Source organism: Homalodisca vitripennis, chromosome 3 (genome assembly GCF_021130785.1).
Source record: "Homalodisca vitripennis isolate AUS2020 chromosome 3, UT_GWSS_2.1, whole genome shotgun sequence".
NCBI classification, from domain to species: domain Eukaryota; kingdom Metazoa; phylum Arthropoda; class Insecta; order Hemiptera; family Cicadellidae; genus Homalodisca; species Homalodisca vitripennis.
The window spans coordinates 194,241,535-194,260,083 of record NC_060209.1 but is presented as its reverse complement, the minus strand read 5'-3'; the positions used below and the strand labels follow the sequence as shown (position 1 = coordinate 194,260,083).

Here is an 18,549-nt window from a genome sequence, read left to right as displayed (position 1 = left end):
CTGCAGAGATAATGTCTCCTCAGTGTTCGACTTGTACACTCACTTTGGTGTTAATCTAATATCAAACCTTCATCTGTCTGTGTTAAAGTCCTTACCGACTTATCTCAGTTTTGGCAGCTGCAGAGATAATGTCTCCTCAGTGTTCGACTTGTACACTCACTTTGGTGTTAATGTACATAAAGTATGTAGAACTCCCTCCTGGCTCTGTATCGACTCCTCCTCACCTGTTGCCTTGTCCACAGGCCGAGCTGGTAGACGCGGTGCGCCGCAGACGAGCCAGGGACGATACCAGCGACGAGGAGGACCTCGGCCTGCCCCGGAGTCCGCCCAGCAACTCGCCAACTGCCGCCGACGTCGTGGAGAAGGTCTTCAAGGTAGGTCTCTCAGTCGACTTCTTAGGCGTTTGTATCTTTAGGTCGGAGGAATTTGTGGTGAGAGAGAGTGGAAGAAGAATCTCCTATTCGACCATAAGTCTTTAGCAATTTTAATTTTACTCCTCCGCTAACACGCGTGAGTAGTAGTAAGGCAAGTTGCACAACACTCGGCTACAAGAATGTTATTATTTCAGAGGAATCTATTTAAATTACTTGAGAATTTTAAGTGCCAGTGAACAAGTGTAAGTTTTACGTTCAGGTATAAAAAATAACTATTGATTCAAAAGTTGAGTTGGATAATGTATGCATTTTAACAATCAGGTTGGACTGGACTATCTACAGTGCTAAGAATTTTTGTTTCCAAGGTATTGAATTTAATCATTTTATTCCGGAGAAAACTATGGGCCTTAACCGGACCATGTAGGATCTTCTGAAAAACGTATGAGGGGCGAGACGAATCAGAGAGTATCGGATAAAACCCAGTATTCACTTAATACCTTATCGTTCTGTTCTTAAATCGAAGTTTACATTTCCCAGGAACACGGTATTTAAAGTGCAGACTAACCAAACAATATGTGCTTTCATTTGATTAAATGTTATGTGGCTATCTATAAACCTACTTGCAATTTTCAGAGGTTATTGCAAGCGAGTAAAGTAGTTCGAGATGTTCCGGTTTTCGAAGGCGAAGACTTAGACTCCTTTATGTATTCTTCTGTATTAATTAATTACTACTTACTTTAATTGTAAAGAATTTTCAAATTGTACGGTATAAAACGTAAAAATCCAACAAAAAAATAAGAATAAAAAATAATTGAACGAACTGCAGTTATTTGGATGCATGTAGTGGTGGATACAGACAATATTTAGATAGAACTTTTGAAACATTATATTATTTTTAACTGTAAAACCCCATAGTAAACCCTTTTGTAGTAGTAGATTGGATAGTCTTATGCTTAATTTTCAAGTATCTCTTTTATCTTTCACACAACAACGATATGTTAAATTTTTTCATTAAATAAGCGAAATTAAGATATGTAATGGGTGCCCGAGAAATAATTATTAGTACGGTAAACCATTGTTACAAAGCAGTTATTATAAGAGATGGCTAAAGCGCCTCCACCCTGCCTTCCCTTAGCCGATGTTGGCAAACCACCTCGGGACCATATATCACACACTATCTGGCAGGGTATGTGGCTCGTCCTCACAGTTACCTAGAGATTGTCCTCCGTTCAGATTCTCGCACACAATACGCCGGCAGGATTAACCTGTCAATGAGTATAACATCGGCAGCACTTCAACGTGTGTTGTGTTGTAAAATAAACTGTGTAGACTACAACGTTCCTAACATGACCGCCAAGAAGCAGTCGACTGTAACGCTCGTATACCCGCGGATAGCATGCGAGAGGTCACGTGATCACTGGCCGAGCCGGATGAGAGGAGTGTCGTGTGCGCAAATCCTCTGAGCTGATTATCCGGCAACACGATGATGGTGAGCTCTCTCTGGCGCAGTCCTTTCATAGCCTCCTCCTCTCGAGTATGGTCGATAACGTTTGTGGCTAAACGTTTGTAATATCGCATAACATGGATGTACACGTCAATATCACTATAGAACATCACTATACTAAAGTATGTATAACAGCACATCCCTATATTATGGTATGCACACACGACACATCACTATATTGTGGTATGCACAAACGACACTATACTGAGGTATACATAAACGGCACATGACTATACAGTGTGAGTTAAAAATATGAATACACTCCCATTTACACGGGGCCCAACATTGTTCATTGATTTATCCATCCATGCTTTTGACAATTAATTTCAATGATTTGCTCATTTTGTACTGGGTTGAGATAAAAAGCTCTAGTTTCCACAGTTCCTCTTCTTTTATCAAGATTTTCCAAATGAGGTGTCACTTACTGGGTCTTTACATTTAAATATTTTGCGCCGCCCCCCACCCAAAATCCCATTTTTGGGACATGTTAAATATTGTAACAGTGACAAAAAAATTCATTTCCTAGAGAGGTTTCCCGAGTTCCATCCCTCCATCTTTATCCGTAAAAAACTAAACAGAGTGTATCCATACTTTTGACTCACTGTATTATGATATGCATAAACAGCACAAGAGTACGAGTATATCAGGACACGATGTGTGCTCTATGGAATATTGTATCTTATATACCGTTGGAATTTTCTTGAGTGAACGTTAGACCTGAAGGGAATGACCGAAATTCTAAAATAGCGAAATTCAATAAGATTAGTGTGTAATAAATATTTATATGTCCATTGCCTACTGAACATTATTCAACAACATCTAATTATCACCTGATTGTGGCCCATTGTGCTAAAAAATGAATTATTTTCCCGATTATTCCCTGGTAATGCAATATTGATGGATAATAGCAATATGCAGTAATAATAATCCTTTAATGGAGCAAGGCACATATTTACGTTATAAATTGAAAATGAATGTAAATTGTATACACCACATCAACATTGAAACTGCGTATCGCATGTTAAGATAATATCCCAGATTTGTAGTGCAATATGAAACAACAAATGTATGTTATTCCAACTTGTCTGCGAGAGAGATTCAAATCCAAGTTCCACAAATAGCTTCTTATTTCCTGCAGATCGTTAGAATTCTGTTATGTCAGTCACGTCCTCTCTCTCTGTCTCTCTGTCTCTCCCGCTTTGTACCGTGACAACTGACACTACTCTCTGACTGCTCAGTACGGGAGACTAGGGGAGACCCCGCCGCAGCCACAAGACCGGACTGGCAGGTTCAGTAACGGGACTGTTCCCGGGACTGGGCTGGTGTGATGACCGGTGAAATATAATTATCTGCCAAGCCGCTTACAAAAGGATCATCAACATATACTGTTTCCTAACAAGTGGAATGTATAATAGTGAAACCTTATCAGTTAAGTTAAAGCACTGTGGTTTGCAATTAATTACTAAACTGAGATAGTTTTGTTTTAGTCTTATAAACTGAAGACCTCATTCCAAATTTTGGTCGCTTGAATTCAGGTCTAATGTCTTCTCCAAGTTAATTTTAAACGAATCCTGTTGTTCTTTTACCGCAATCTTCCTATGAAGTCTTCCACAAAAGTTGTGTCTAAGATCTATTGGTGGAGTATTATGGGCGATCAAGAAACGTAACGAAGGCTATCCTCGAGAGCCAAAGTTTGTTGAAGTTTTTTTTTTAAAAATCAGGAGCCAAATTAGCAAATGTAATCCGTTGTGTAACTGTTGTGGGTACAAATCTTCACAGGGACCTCTCAAAAAATCCGTTAAGTGACTGTTGAGGGTACAGATCTTTACAGGGACCTCGCAAAATATCCGTTGTGTGATTGTTGTGGGTATAGATCTTTACAGGGATCTCACAAAATATCCGTTGTGTGATTGTTGTGGGTATAGATCTTTACAGGGACCTTGGAAAATATCCGTTGTGTGATTGTTGTGGGTATAGATCTTTACAGGGACCTCGGAAAATATCCGTTGTGTGATTGTTGTGGGTATAGATCTTTACAGGGACCTCGGAAAATATCCGTTGTGTGATTGTTGTGGGTATAGATCTTTACAGGAACCTCGCAAAATATCCGTTGTGTGATTGTTTTGGGTATAGATCTTTACAGGGACCTCACCAAAAAGAAAGCAGGTGACGTCCTGACCTAACTCGCTCTACACGGGGAGCGGGGGCTGGAGAGCAGCGGGAGGCGGTGGTGTTGGCGGCTAAGTCCTGGTGAAAGGCACTGTAGCGTGGGCTCCCTTCGTAAAAACGGTACACGACAGTTTTTAAGGCTTGACAACTTTCACGATTTACTTGCGTTGCGACCTGAAATCTACTTGGGAAAAGCGCCAAAAGAAAACTTCCATCTCCCGTTCCGTTATGGTTATGCCAGTCATCCTTGCAGAGCTGTGTTGGTGCTGTGTGGGAAACTAGTTGGTATACTTGCACTATCACTTAGTTGTTTACATGTCGCCGATATTTTGGTCTAACGTTCGGGAGTGGATCTGCTAAGTGTGCACTTCCACTTTCCTCGTTTTGCTATGATGCATTTCAGGCAAAAGGTGTTTCACTAAAATGTGATTATAAAATGGAATGATTGTGTTTCGAGCGCTCTTTCCACTTCTCAGCCAGCCGTCAGCGTAGTTGTGTTCTTGAGACCTACAAACATTATCAAATACTTCAGCAAATGTTATGTCAGGAGAAAGTAAGACAACTCTATGAGGTATTTCTCTAAATCATGACATTCTCGAGTTATTAATATTTTAAACGATGCACGATCGTGGAAAAGTGAAATAATCAATCTGCAATGCCCGGGGCCACAATAACTCAGCAGTCAGCACACATGAGTGGAGCCATTGTTGGACTTCCTGTTCCGGCATCAGCACCGCTGCAGCAGCCCGCCGCCGCCGCGGCCCGGGGAAACTGCTCGGATCGGTTACACTCGGTGGATCGGAAAATAGAGAAACTGTAACCTCCGCCCGCTGGGAGCGAGAGTGATCGGCTGCAGTTATTATCTGCTGCTTGACACGAGCTGATCGTCTTCATTCCACTGATTTGTCCAGACTTTACGTAGAACTTGTCAGGTAGAAACTGTAACCTCCTAGAACCAGTTCCTGCTATGACGTGGTTATGGTAATTTTCTGTCTATTTTTACATGTTGTCTTCAAAACAGTTGAATTTTGGAACTTTTCTCGGTATGCACTGATGTCTGTTTATTTCAACGGATGTTGAGATGGGTCGATAATTTTCCATACACATAAAACTGGCAACACTGTCGGACGTGGGGTGTTTAGGGCAGAGTCAGACTTACCCACCACTACCAGTTGTTTTCGTGCGGGTTGCTCTACTAGAGGTACATGTCGGAGATGTGTAGTAACTGAGGTACGTCACGTGACAGAGTGTGAGATTGTTGTGTTTCCGCATAAAACGTAAGAACGGGTTCTCGTCAGGTTTTATGTCCTCGTACTCATCAAACCCTATGTTGTGGTTGTTTTTGTCGTCAAAAGCTGTTTCACGTGTCGGTGACACGGTGTAACAATTATAAAATATAACTAATGAAAGAATTGATATTACTTGGATTCTTTATACGATTGTTCTCTGTACGTTTAAAACTGTAAGTTTAGTAATAAAAGAATCAGATTTCCCCCACTTGTTTAGAGAACTATCTATACATGTTGGCGGCATCACTGGATATCCCGGATGGAAGGATAATGACTAATACACAAAAAACAGGTTGTATTGTTCATTTTCAAGACGGTATAAAAATTGATAAATACGTCGTGTGGAGATAAGTTAACTGAGTTTCAATAATTAGTTTTGAACACTTAGTATTATATATTTAATGAGTATCCACTAATAATAATTGTGTAGTTAAGTGTAAAATAAATCAGCTACATTGTAATAAATTAATAATATATAATGACAATGAACACCCCAAAGGTTGTGTTAATAGTAGGGCAAGTGGCATAGGCCAATAAACTAATCTTTATCAACCGTTCATTATTAATCTTCTCAGAGAATATAATTTTAATTGCATTCATATAATTTGAGTGTTTCAAACAAAACTTTTAAAAGATATCCTTTTTGAACATTGCATATTGTATAGGTTACATTGTATTTGAGTTGCACACGCAATCTACGAGACCAGATACAAAATAGTACTCGTTTCGAAGATAAAAAAAAGTGTGCCTTGTCAGTTGGGATGCTTAAATAACTGTTGCAGTCCGTGTATGTGTCTGGAGTCACAAACACCTTATGTGAGAGTGTTTCGAAGTTGTCGATTGGAAAGTGAAGTCTGCCAGGAGACAGTATTGTGAGGTACGATATACAGCACCGTGAGGTGGGCCGGGCGGAGACAGGGCGTCACTGTCGAACTGGGGCAGGTGTGTCTCCATCTCGTGTTTCTGCAGTTGACAATAAGTAGGCCTGTGGTGTGCCAGGAGACAGTATTGTGAGGTACGATATACAGCACGTGAGGTGGGCCGGGCGGAGACAGGGCGTCACTGTCGAACTGGGGCAGGTGTGTCTCCATCTCGTGTTTCTGCAGTTGACAATAAGTAGGCCTGTGGTGTGCCAGGAGACTGTATTGTAAGGTACGATATACAGCACGTGAGGTGGGCCGGGCGGAGACAGGGCGTCACTGTCGAACTGGGGCAGGTGTGTCTCCATCTCGTGTTTCTGCAGTTGACAATAAGTAGGCCTGTGGTGTGCCAGGAGACTGTATTGTAAGGTACGATATACAGCACGTGAGGTGGGCCGGGCGGAGACAGGGCGTCACTGTCGAACTGGGGCAGGTGTGTCTCCATCTCGTGTTTCTGCAGTTGACAATAAGTAGGCCTGTGGTGTGCCAGGAGACTGTATTGTAAGGTACGATATACAGCACGTGAGGTGGGCCGGGCGGAGACAGGGCGTCACTGTCGAACTGGGGCAGGTGTGTCTCCATCTCGTGTTACTGCAGTTGACAATAAGTAGGCCTGTGGTGTGCCAGGAGACAGTATTGTGAGGTACGATATACAGCACGTGAGGTGGGCCGGGCGGAGACAGGGCGTCACTGTCGAACTGGGGCAGGTGTGTCTCCATCTCGTGTTTCTGCAGTTGACAATAAGTAGGCATGTGGTGTGCCAGGAGACTGTATTGTAAGGTACGATATACAGCACGTGAGGTGGGCCGGGCGGAGACAGGGCGTCACTGTCGAACTGGGGCAGGTGTGTCTCCATCTCGTGTTTCTGCAGTTGACAATAAGTAGGCCTGTGGTGTGCCAGGAGACTGTATTGTAAGGTACGATATACAGCACGTGAGGTGGGCCGGGCGGAGACAGGGCGTCACTGTCGAACTGGGGCAGGTGTGTCTCCATCTCGTGTTTTCTGCAGTTGACAATAAGTAGGCCTGTGGTGTGCCAGGAGACAGTATTGTGAGGTACGATATACAGCACGTGAGGTGGGCCGGGCGGAGACAGGGCGTCACTGTCGAACTGGGACAGGTGTGTCTCCATCTCGTGTTTCTGCAGTTGACAATAAGTAGGCCTGTGGTGTGCCAGGAGACTGTATTGTAAGGTACGATATACAGCACGTGAGGTGGGCCGGGCGGAGACAGGGCGTCACTGTCGAACTGGGGCAGGTGTGTCTCCATCTCGTGTTTCTGTAGTTGACAATAAGTAGGCCTGTGGTGTGCCAGGAGACAGTATTGTGAGGTACGATATACAGCACGTGAGGTGGGCCGGGCGGAGACAGGGCGTCACTGTCGAACTGGGGCAGGTGTGTCTCCATCTCGTGTTTCTGCAGTTGACAATAAGTAGGCCTGTGGTGTGCCAGGAGACAGTATTGTGAGGTACGATATACAGCACGTGAGGTGGGCCGGGCGGAGACAGGGCGTCACTGTCGAACTGGGGCAGGTGTGTCTCCATCTCGTGTTTCTGCAGTTGACAATAAGTAGGCCTGTGGTGTGCCAGGAGACAGTATTGTGAGGTACGATATACAGCACGTGAGGTGGGCCGGGCGGAGACAGGGCGTCACTGTCGAACTGGGGCAGGTGTGTCTCCATCTCGTGTTTCTGCAGTTGACAATAAGTAGGCCTGTGGTGTGCCAGGAGACAGTATTGTGAGGTACGATATACAGCACGTGAGGTGGGCCGGGCGGAGACAGGGCGTCACTGTCGAACTGGGGCAGGTGTGTCTCCATCTCGTGTTTCTGCAGTTGACAATAAGTAGGCCTGTGGTGTGCCAGGAGACAGTATTGTGAGGTACGATATACAGCACGTGAGGTGGGCCGGGCGGAGACAGGGCGTCACTGTCGAACTGGGGCAGGTGTGTCTCCATCTCGTGTTTCTGCAGTTGACAATAAGTAGGCCTGTGGTGTGCCAGGTGTTTGCATTAAAATTGACTCTCCACTGTAACTACTTTCGATGGTGCTACACCACTTGCCAGGCAGGATAGATTAACAGGTTTTTCCTGTGCTGCCGAGTTCTCTGCAGTTGTCCAGATCGTCTGAGGGCAGTGAAAGGTCGGAATTTGGCATTGGCTCTGGATCTGGTTATCCGAGACCGGATACTCTCGATAACGTCGCTATTCCGTGCCCGGGACGGTGCTACGGGTGTGTCTGATACAGGAGCTGTTGTCATGTCTGGGACCACCTCTAGAACAGGCAGCTATGGGGGCTTCAGAGTCTCTCTACCCTCACATGTAGGAGCGAGGTGAAGTAGAAGTGTCTACTGTCGCCCTTCCCTCCCTTCATTATTTCTTTTCCTGTTCTTGTTCTAGCTCTGTAAAGGAGGAATAACATTAGATGATTTCCGAATATGTCGTTGAGCTGTAAACAATTAACACTTAAGATAATCAAGCAACTTGGAATCTTGACCATTTCTGATAAATGTCTATATGTTTGTATTGTAGTATGACCGAAGTGATTCAAGCATTTTTAAGTTTTAATTTATTGATTACAAGACTATTTTTCTATTAGACTATTTTTTCTGCAGACATCCACCTTTTACACGGTTATCTTCATCTTCTTTGAGTTGTATAAAAAACTATACATTTTCTCAGATTCTATGGCTTTACAACGAAGGGAAGGATTGTGTCAGGGTTTATCCGAAATATGAAAGCAGCTGGTATATTGTATCAGCGGTTATAACCGTATAATACGGTATAATTTGTCCAAAACGTGGTATACACTAAAATACTTATAAAAAAGTCATAGTTTACTGTAGTTTTCTAGTATGGGCCCCTTCATATTGTGTCGTGATGCTGAACATTCAAGTCATAAGAAACAGTTTACGTGATATTATCACAACACGGAATGTATCGTTATTTACCATTCGAAGATTTGCCAGCGTACAAATTCACCTGTTGTAAATTAAACATCTATTCTGTAAACGACCTCGGTTTAAAGGACAGTGAATGGAAGCATTACGGTTTACAGCAGAAACAGCTAATGTCAACTGTCGCTGCCTTCCATACAGCGTTTTCTCCAGTGCAGAATCCTCATTTGTTTTCATTTGGATTGCATTGCACACAAGACACCGCCTTAGTATCGCAATGTACCGCTCAATTTCAGTAACTCAAAACGGAAAATCCAAGTACGTAACTTCATTGTTCGAAGCGTTTTGGTTAATTTATGTATCTACATCTACAGATTAAAAACTAAATTTTTTTAAGTATACGGTACTGAAAGTGTCGACTTTATTTGTAAAATTAAAATTAAATGAAGTATGGCTTTATTGCAGGCAACTTTATAAAGGATTATAAAGTTCGCGTAAGATTATGCTCTTCACTCAACATAATTTTACGACATATTGATTAATAAATTAGTAATAAAGTTACATTTAATAAACTGCCTTAACCCCGGATGCATGCCACCGGTGCCCACACAACAAACCTATGACCCTTATCCTCATGCGAGAAGGCATGCCAAGATTACTGATGTCATCGCGAAGTGCATGCCGTAGTCGACAGGCAGTAGCATTGACATTCCATAGAGACGTTGGACGATTCACTGCAGAAACTGGAACGGTGGAAGGGAAGGGATAGAAGGAGCGCGCACCTTTACGGTAGTAAGAGTAGATTCTGTGTGTTGGAAGGCAACAGTACAGTAATAGTGATTATTGGAAGAAAATAAGAAGTTAGCGGTAGTCACGGAGCTCTTTCAATTTCATTATCGGTAGGTCTAGAAGAAGGGGTTTCATGACCACCCACTTTTTAATTGTATGTAAATTTGGTGGAATATAGCTACTTGAAGTCTCTCCGAATGTTTAAAAATCATATACTTGTACAAAGTATTTTAAATGCGGAAAATCAGGGACTTTGCCAGCATAGATTTTAACGTTAAGAGCAAACCGACTGAGACTTTGGCTTCTAGCAATAACTCTGTTGCATGTCACACAACGACATGATCAGATCATCCTAGTGTTTGGTCATAATATCAATAACTCTGTTGCATGTCACACAACGACATGATCAGATCATCCTAGTGTTTGGTCATAATATCAATAACACTGTTGCACGTCACACAACGACATGATCAGATCATCCTAGTGTTTGGTCATAATACCAATAACTCTGTTGCACGTCACACAACGACATGATCAGATCATCCTAGTGTTTGGTCATAATATCAATAACTCTGTTGCACGTCACACAACGACATGATCAGATCATCCTAGTGTTTGGTCATAATATCAATAACTCTGTTGCATGTCACACAACGACATGATCAGATCATCCTAGTGTTTGGTCATAATACCAATAACTCTGTTGCATGTCACACAACGACATGATCAGATCATCCTAGTGTTTGGTCATAATACCAATAACACTGTTGCACGTCACACAACGACATGATCAGATCATCTTAGTGTTTGGTCATAATATCAATAACACTGTTGCACGTCACACAACGACATGATCAGATCATCCTAGTGTTTGGTCATAATATCAATAACTCTGTTGCACGTCACACAACGACATGATCAGATCATCCTAGTGTTTGGTCATAATATCAATAACACTGTTGCACGTCACACAACGACATGATCAGATCATCCTAGTGTTTGGTCATAATACCAATAACACTGTTGCACGTCACACAACGACATGATCAGATCATCCTAGTGTTTGGTCATAATATCAATAACACTGTTGCACGTCACACAACGACATGATCAGATCATCCTAGTGTTTGGTCATAATATCAATAACACTGTTGCACGTCACACAACGACATGATCAGATCATCCTAGTGTTTGGTCATAATATCAATAACACTGTTGCACGTCACACAACGACATGATCAGATCATCTTAGTGTTTGGTCATAATATCAATAACACTGTTGCACGTCACACAACGACATGATCAGATCATCCTAGTGTTTGGTCATAATATCAATAACACTGTTGCACGTCACACAACGACATGATCAGATCATCCTAGTGTTTGGTCATAATATCAATAACACTGTTGCACGTCACACAACGACATGATCAGATCATCCTAGTGTTTGGTCATAATATCAATAACACTGTTGCACGTCACACAACGACATGATCAGATCATCCTAGTGTTTGGTCATAATACCAATAACGCTGTTGCACGTCACACAACGACATGATCAGATCATCCTAGTGTTTGGTCATAATATCAATAACACTGTTGCACGTCACACAACGACATGATCAGATCATCCCAGTGTTTGGTCATAATATTAGTTCAAGGTTATTGTATAATTTTGCTGTTGAGTGTAGGTGCAGTAATCCAGACAATTTTACTAATTGTTACAGAATAGCTGATAAATCCTGCTTTCATTGACCTTGAGTCCACATCTAAAATCCAATTTTACAGGCGCATCAATGTCAAAATTCATTGAAGTTTTCGACGTTCATGATGTTTGGTGAAATGTGTGTATATATTTGTAAGTTTACAATGATGGGTATCGCTTTTACATCGTCGATATATATGCAATGTAAACAAGAGTGGACACTAAGCTCATTGGAACTCCTCTAAGGACATTTATCCATGACGAGTACTTATACCTTGATCGCAGTGCTTAATTTCTCCTGAGGTTCAGTAAGATAAGATCTGACCCAGTTGATACAGCCATAAGGGTCAACCCCCTGTCCCTTTCAGTTTATTGAGGGACCTTGTGATGGTAAACACGTTCGAATGCCTTCGATAAGTCAAAAAGAATCAACAGCGTTATCTGCTTCCCGTCCAATGATACACTGATATCATCCGAAATTTTAATTGCAGTTGATTAGTAGTTGCACTATCATTTCTACGGAAACCCGAATGAAAGTCACAAAACATGTTTGATCATTTCAGATAGATTGAAAAGTGTTAGACTAATGCACCAGTCTCTCCAAACGCTGAGAGAGAAATTGATAGCTTTGACATCAGAAAGTAATTGAGGGTGTTGGCTCAGGGTCATCAAGCTGATTTCCTGATCCTTAGAAACTCAGAGGACATTAGTGATCTATTGAAAATTGCAGAGATGTCTGGACGTGTAACAGGAAGCCTGTCCTTAAGGAATCGAATATTGGCTTTGGCTGTATATCTGGGTGTACTATTTCTACTCTTGATCGTAGCAAAGACAGTTTCTTCACGTATGTAATATAAAAGTTTGTAATTTTTAAAACCATTCCCACTTTTTATTCAACCCGTTTTCTCTGTCAAAATAGTTATTTTACTTTACAACGTTATATATTGTTGGGCAAGTAAACTAAATACTTTTATTATTGGATAGACATTTTAGGTGTTAATTCAACTATGCGCGAGCTGCGATGTTTAGTTTCTCCACACGTACAGACGTGCAGACACTTCCAATATTCTTCTGTCATTGCGACGCCACGAAAATAATAACATTAAATTTTCTACAGACTATAGCTTCAAAAACCTATAGTTGTTGGTTGATTTTATTGTTTCAAAAGTTATTTTTGAAACATTTAAAGGTAAATATTATTCAATCGCTTTATTCATTTTGTAACTATACATAGTTTCAACTAACTATTGATGTAAGCTTAAGTAGTAACCAATCATGAAATATATAAGTTTTCTGTTTATAACATATTTTGCTATGTTAAATGTTTCTCTTATTGGGTGGTTATTGGGTGGTTTCATAGTTATCTCTGTTTACAACCAGGTTTAAACGTTGTGCAGCGATCACAATGAGCCTTAGCAAACCTGGATTCTATTGTACAGTCTGAATAGAATCCCCAACCTCTATTTTTTTCTAAAGTCTATATAAGAAGACATCCCTTGGGTAGTGGTGCAATGTGGAAAGGAAGAAAATTTGATGATTTTAAACATTTTTGTGTCCTAAAAGTGCGGGATTTTTCAAATGTAAATCCCTGTCAAGTGAAAACTGGTTTATGGGTCGTTTTGTTCTGTATCAATTAGGAATGCTATGGACAAAGGATCCAGTGGAGATTAGAAAGCACACTGATAAGAAGTTTATTTACAATGAGTGACCATGCAGACAGTAAATTCCTCCAAAGAAAAGTAATGTAAGTGTAAGGGCTTCACATAAATGTTGACAAGTTATTACTTTGGATGGGAAAGAGATAGTGATCTCTGGTTTTTAACCATTCTTTAAGTTTGTTTAAATGCTCATTAAGATGAAGAGTCTCTTGAGGGGTTTTAAATTAAAAAATGTTTATGTACCTCAAAAAATCCTGCATTTTTGGGGAACACAAAAATGTTCAAAATTATCAAATGAAACATCCACTTCACTTAGCACCACAACCCAAAGGCCTTAAATACACTTTAGAAAACATTATGGGAGGGTTCCTGACTTTTTATTGACCCTGTATGGATTAAGTAATATTATAGAATGGCCATGATGTGCATTTTAATGATAAAACTGATTTCATTCATAAAACATATGCTACTACTTGTGATAAAATACTTTAAACAACAATATTATTATTGTTGTCAATAATACCTATCGAGAGCTTTATCTGTTTCTGACGTACTCCCGCAGATGTTGCATTTAGCTTTTAACTCCTGTCAAGAGGGTATTAGTGCAACGCTGTTGATTTGTTACATTTTCGTAATTGTATCGAGTAGTCTTCTGATTGTCCTATCTTATCAGCTGGCGTGTCTTCACGATAAGGTAGCACTAAATGTGATTGCACTGCCTGCACGAACACGAGTGTACGGTTGTCGTAGTCAGCCATCAGAGCGGTACTGGGTACTGGAGCTGGTACACGCGAGGATATCACACGGCGGGAGATCGGCCAACAACGCGTGACTAGGGAAACATCACTATTGCATTAATAGACGAACCCGTCATCACGGCACTCACGCATGTAACACACACAATACTCTTAGACAAAGTCTCGTGAAAACAAAACCAATGGCACACAGGATTCCAAAAACTGTGTTCACAGTATAAAATGTAGTTGCAAAAGGGAATACATAGGCGAGACAAAAAGACCATTAAACGTTTGGATAAAGCCAACAAAATACATCGGAAACCTCATTTGTTTAAAAGGAAATTAATAGAGGCAACATAAATTAAATTGGCAGCCAACCACAATTAGTCAGCTATCAGTCGAGATTAGGCCTTTTTGGTTGCCAATCTGAAAAATGAACTAAAAAGAAAACCAAAAGTATCAAAAAGATTAGATATTTGTAATACTGTATACCAATGCGGAGTCACGGTATTGCTTTTAAGAAGTTCATCTAGCATGAACCAATAATAAAAAAGGGTCCACTCCTGTCCCTTTAATTGATTAAAAAGATTTACTTTTGTATTTGCTTTTGTGGTGTGTCTGACGAAGATTGCCTTGCTATCGAAAGGCCTCACAAAAATAAAAGTTTTAAGTATTGGTTTGTCTGTTGTAAATGCAGTGATTACGTTAAATTTATGTTTGTATTTGCAAGAAGACAATGCCTGACTTGTCTACCTGTGTCCGGGCCTAATGCTGCAATATTGTGTAGCTATTACACAAGATATAGCGATTAAGCTGTGACAGGAAGATAGTCGGGAATTGATCTGCTCATTTAGTAGAATGATTAAGCCTCATCACAGACGGCAGAGTAACCAGGCTTTGATGCACCGACCGTACCCGTACATTACGTGCATGTAGATTGCGCAAGTGATACGGTCCGAGAGCCGCTTCCTTCTTCCCTCCTCTTACATCCTACATTACTGATTTTACTTTCCGTTTGGTCTCTTAGACTCAGTACATTACTCGGGTGTCGTTTCATTAAATAACATCACAATCGACAATTTTTGTTAAATATACAATTTTTGTTTCTTGCTGTACTAAAAGAATTTTGAATATATTAATTCTTTCTATCTTTTCTCAGCATCGTTTTTGACCATTTTATTTTTCCCATTCACTTTGCTCTTAGACATTTCTCTGCTTATTATTTACATAAGAATTATGCCAAAATAATTTTTGTTTCAAGGATAAAAGGATTTCGATCATTTGCCATCGTTAGTTTATAAAAGGTATAATGCAACGTTTCGATGATTAGAATCTATCCTCATCGTCAGGCGGTGGAGGTATTAATACATACAAAAATGGAGAACAGAAAGCAATAAAGAATGGAAAGAAAAGGGTTCAAACATACCCAAAAACTGTTTGGAGTCCAGTCCAGGCGTTGTCACTGCTCAGGATGCAAGTCCCGAGCACAAATCACAAGTACGAGGATCACAATCGCACATTGCGCTAGTCTGTATCAGTCTCCCACTGTAGCCTGTGCTAGTGTGATTTGTGATTGAGATCCTTCTTACTTGTGATTTGTGCTCGGGACTTGCATCCTGTGCAGTGACAACGCCTGGCCTGGACTCCAAAGCAGCTTTTGGGTATGTTTGAACCCTTTTCTTTCCCTTCTTTATTGCTTTATGTTCTTTATTTTTGTATGTATTAATACCTCCACCGCCTGACGATGAGGATAGATTCTAATCATCGAAACGTTGCATTATGCCTTTTATAACCACGATGGCAAATGTTCGAAATCCTGTTATCCTTTCAAATATTCCATCGTCAATAACAAACTTTAAACGAAAATATTTTAATTTTGTATTGATTCTACTTTAAAAGTTCAATTCTGTTTCATTACTTTAACATTTTTCAACGAAATTAATTCTTCAATCTCGGTTACGAAGTCGTCGACAGATAATTTTTTTTTAATTTAGCTATTTAAATACGGATTTTTCCTGTCAGGAAAGGATGTGATTTTCCTTAATTATCCTCTTAATTTTTTTAAATTATTTGTGCATTATATTTTTTATAACATTAATTAAAGTCATTTTTTTTAATGTATCAGTTTTGCTAAAAGAAATATCTAAAGAATTCATACATTTAGCATTACATATGAAAACAATTTTATTTTCAAATTTGATAAATGGACGATTTTAACATGAAAGGAGGCAGGAGCGATACTTGGCCATAATTCCTGCGATGTGTCCTCTGGTTGTTGTCTATCCTGGGGCACGATATCGGGGGAACTGGAAGAATTAATTGGTTGTTAATTAGCAGAGACATTAACCTGCCAAGGTCGAGCTCTAGCCATCCGTGAAACTGCTACAGTATTCACTGCGATGGTCGCTACAACAGTTACCGCAGGTCTACCTCACTCATCATGTTGACCCAAGCTGAGTTCGCGGTCACAGGCGGACGTTCGTTATTTTTTGACATTTCCTAAAGAGTGTACGGTTTGCGTGCATAGTCATAATTAATATCAATGAGTTGAATGAGAACAATATGTATATAACACGGAAGAAGTACGACAAACCATGTACTGTGTAATATGATTCGCCAAATATAGAATGAGAAACATACTCGTTGAACGTAAACTGCCCGGTATATAAATTAAGTTCTTGTAAAATTTCACACAGACAGGCGATTTTCCCAACCACCCGAGGAAGTACCAATGGCCGATAGGTCTAAGTCGTTGAAATTTGGGTCTGAGTTAGAGATAGCGCAGGTTCGAATCCTGTCTGTGACCGTTGCACTTTTTATCAGTACTATTAACCTTGTACTGTATCGACTCTCCCCTTTATTCTGTTTGATAATCCTCGCACAGGCCAGTGCCTCATGAGGACGGACAGAATAAGGCTTAAAGGGGGATCGGTTTGTCCTTTTTTCGAGAAAATCCCGAATGGTAAGCTCTGCTGATCCTCAGACAACAAACTAAAGCATTTTTGAGCAGAATATTTTAACAATATAGCTAATTTTTTATCCATAACCGACCTATTATAATATAATATTAACAACTTACTTGACGTGTGAGGATCTGTGAATCCACCCCAATACCCCAACGCAAAAACAACTTACTTTAACAGTGAATTGTTTACGAATGTTGAGTTTAGCTTCCTATTAGTTGAGAGTATATTTGAGTTCTCACATAAACTTTTGAATGATGACGTTTTCACAAATAAACAACTAGTAATACAATACTGCCCACGGTCATATAAATATTGTCTTGTGTCCTTTCTGTGATACACAAACATTTGTAAAATAACTTATCTGAGCGAAGTAAGTACTTTAGTCGAGTGTGAAGCAGTAATTAAACGCAAAAGGCAACCATCGTAATGATTTTTTTATCTTCACGTTATTTGTAATCAGTAGTTAATTAATAGTTCCGGTTCAGTTGGTAAGTGTGTCAGTTATACTACGTCACACTTGTTCTAGTTTACGCCTCTGTTGTGAACATATCAAATCAATAACTTAAAAGATAAGAGAATTAAGCGTGCATGTGTGAATGAGTGGGACTATGGATATACTTGGGGAATCTATGATCTCGGAAAATACTTGTAGTCGATAGTTAACAGTTTTTGTTGTTACAATATTCACATTCTTGTTTATTTGTTCATTCACGTAAGCATGTAACACTGTAGATCGCACATATTTCACCCATACTATGGAAAACTGTGATATAGAATGAAGTCAGTAATTTATTCATGCTGTGGAGGTTAGCGTTTCCTGGCAAACAGACTAGATTTTCCACCACATCGCGTACATTGTTACTGAGTGTACAGGGTTGAGTTACTGAGTGTATCTGCTGTTGAACACGCAGTGTAGAATTTGGTACATAATGTGTTGCTTTACACACAACGTAAAGTAGGATATTACCACTATATTACAGTGCTAGCAGTTACCCGCGGTATCACACGCAATTTTCACAATCGAGGGCCATAGCTTTCTTAGTAAAAGCATTTATGATGTAAAATGATGGAGCCCTCAGTATTTTGTAACATAAGTGACACATCGGGTACACATTATTTCAGTATTCCATGGTTTACAGATTAAAAACGTAAATAGAATTTTGACTGGTCCTATTTTAGATTTTGTTATATGAATAAAAATAATGTTTGAAAACCTAATTTGGTCAAAAAGTGTCATCTGTTTAGGTTAACTTTTTATGTTAGGTATTTCAAGTGCCATAGTTAACTTTGACTTGTGCCCCGATCAAGAAAATAAATACCGACAAAAATTCGATTAAAAAGCGTCCACTTTCGGCTCTTTCAATTTACCAGCCTGAAAACCAACATAACAATGCATATTAGAGTAATGAAACTTAGTTTAATGCCTTTTGCCACGATCTATATACATTTCATTGAAATTTAATAACATTCATTGTGGGGCGAAGAACAGGTTTTTAATATTTATAATTATTTTTAGATTTTTAGTTTCATCATAATATCGATCATCG

General features: G+C 40.1%; 1 protein-coding gene across 1 annotated transcript in view; it reads left to right on the top strand.

Moving 5' to 3' along the window:
* Positions 1 to 255: 255 nt before the first annotated feature.
* The window catches only part of LOC124357959 (titin-like), a 49,914-nt gene continuing 31,620 nt past the window's right edge, over positions 256 to 18,549 (top strand). Inside the window, exon 1 of the mRNA XM_046810128.1 lies at positions 256 to 374. The gene's annotated coding sequence lies outside the window, so the exon portion shown is untranslated. The remainder of the gene's footprint in view (positions 375 to 18,549) is intronic.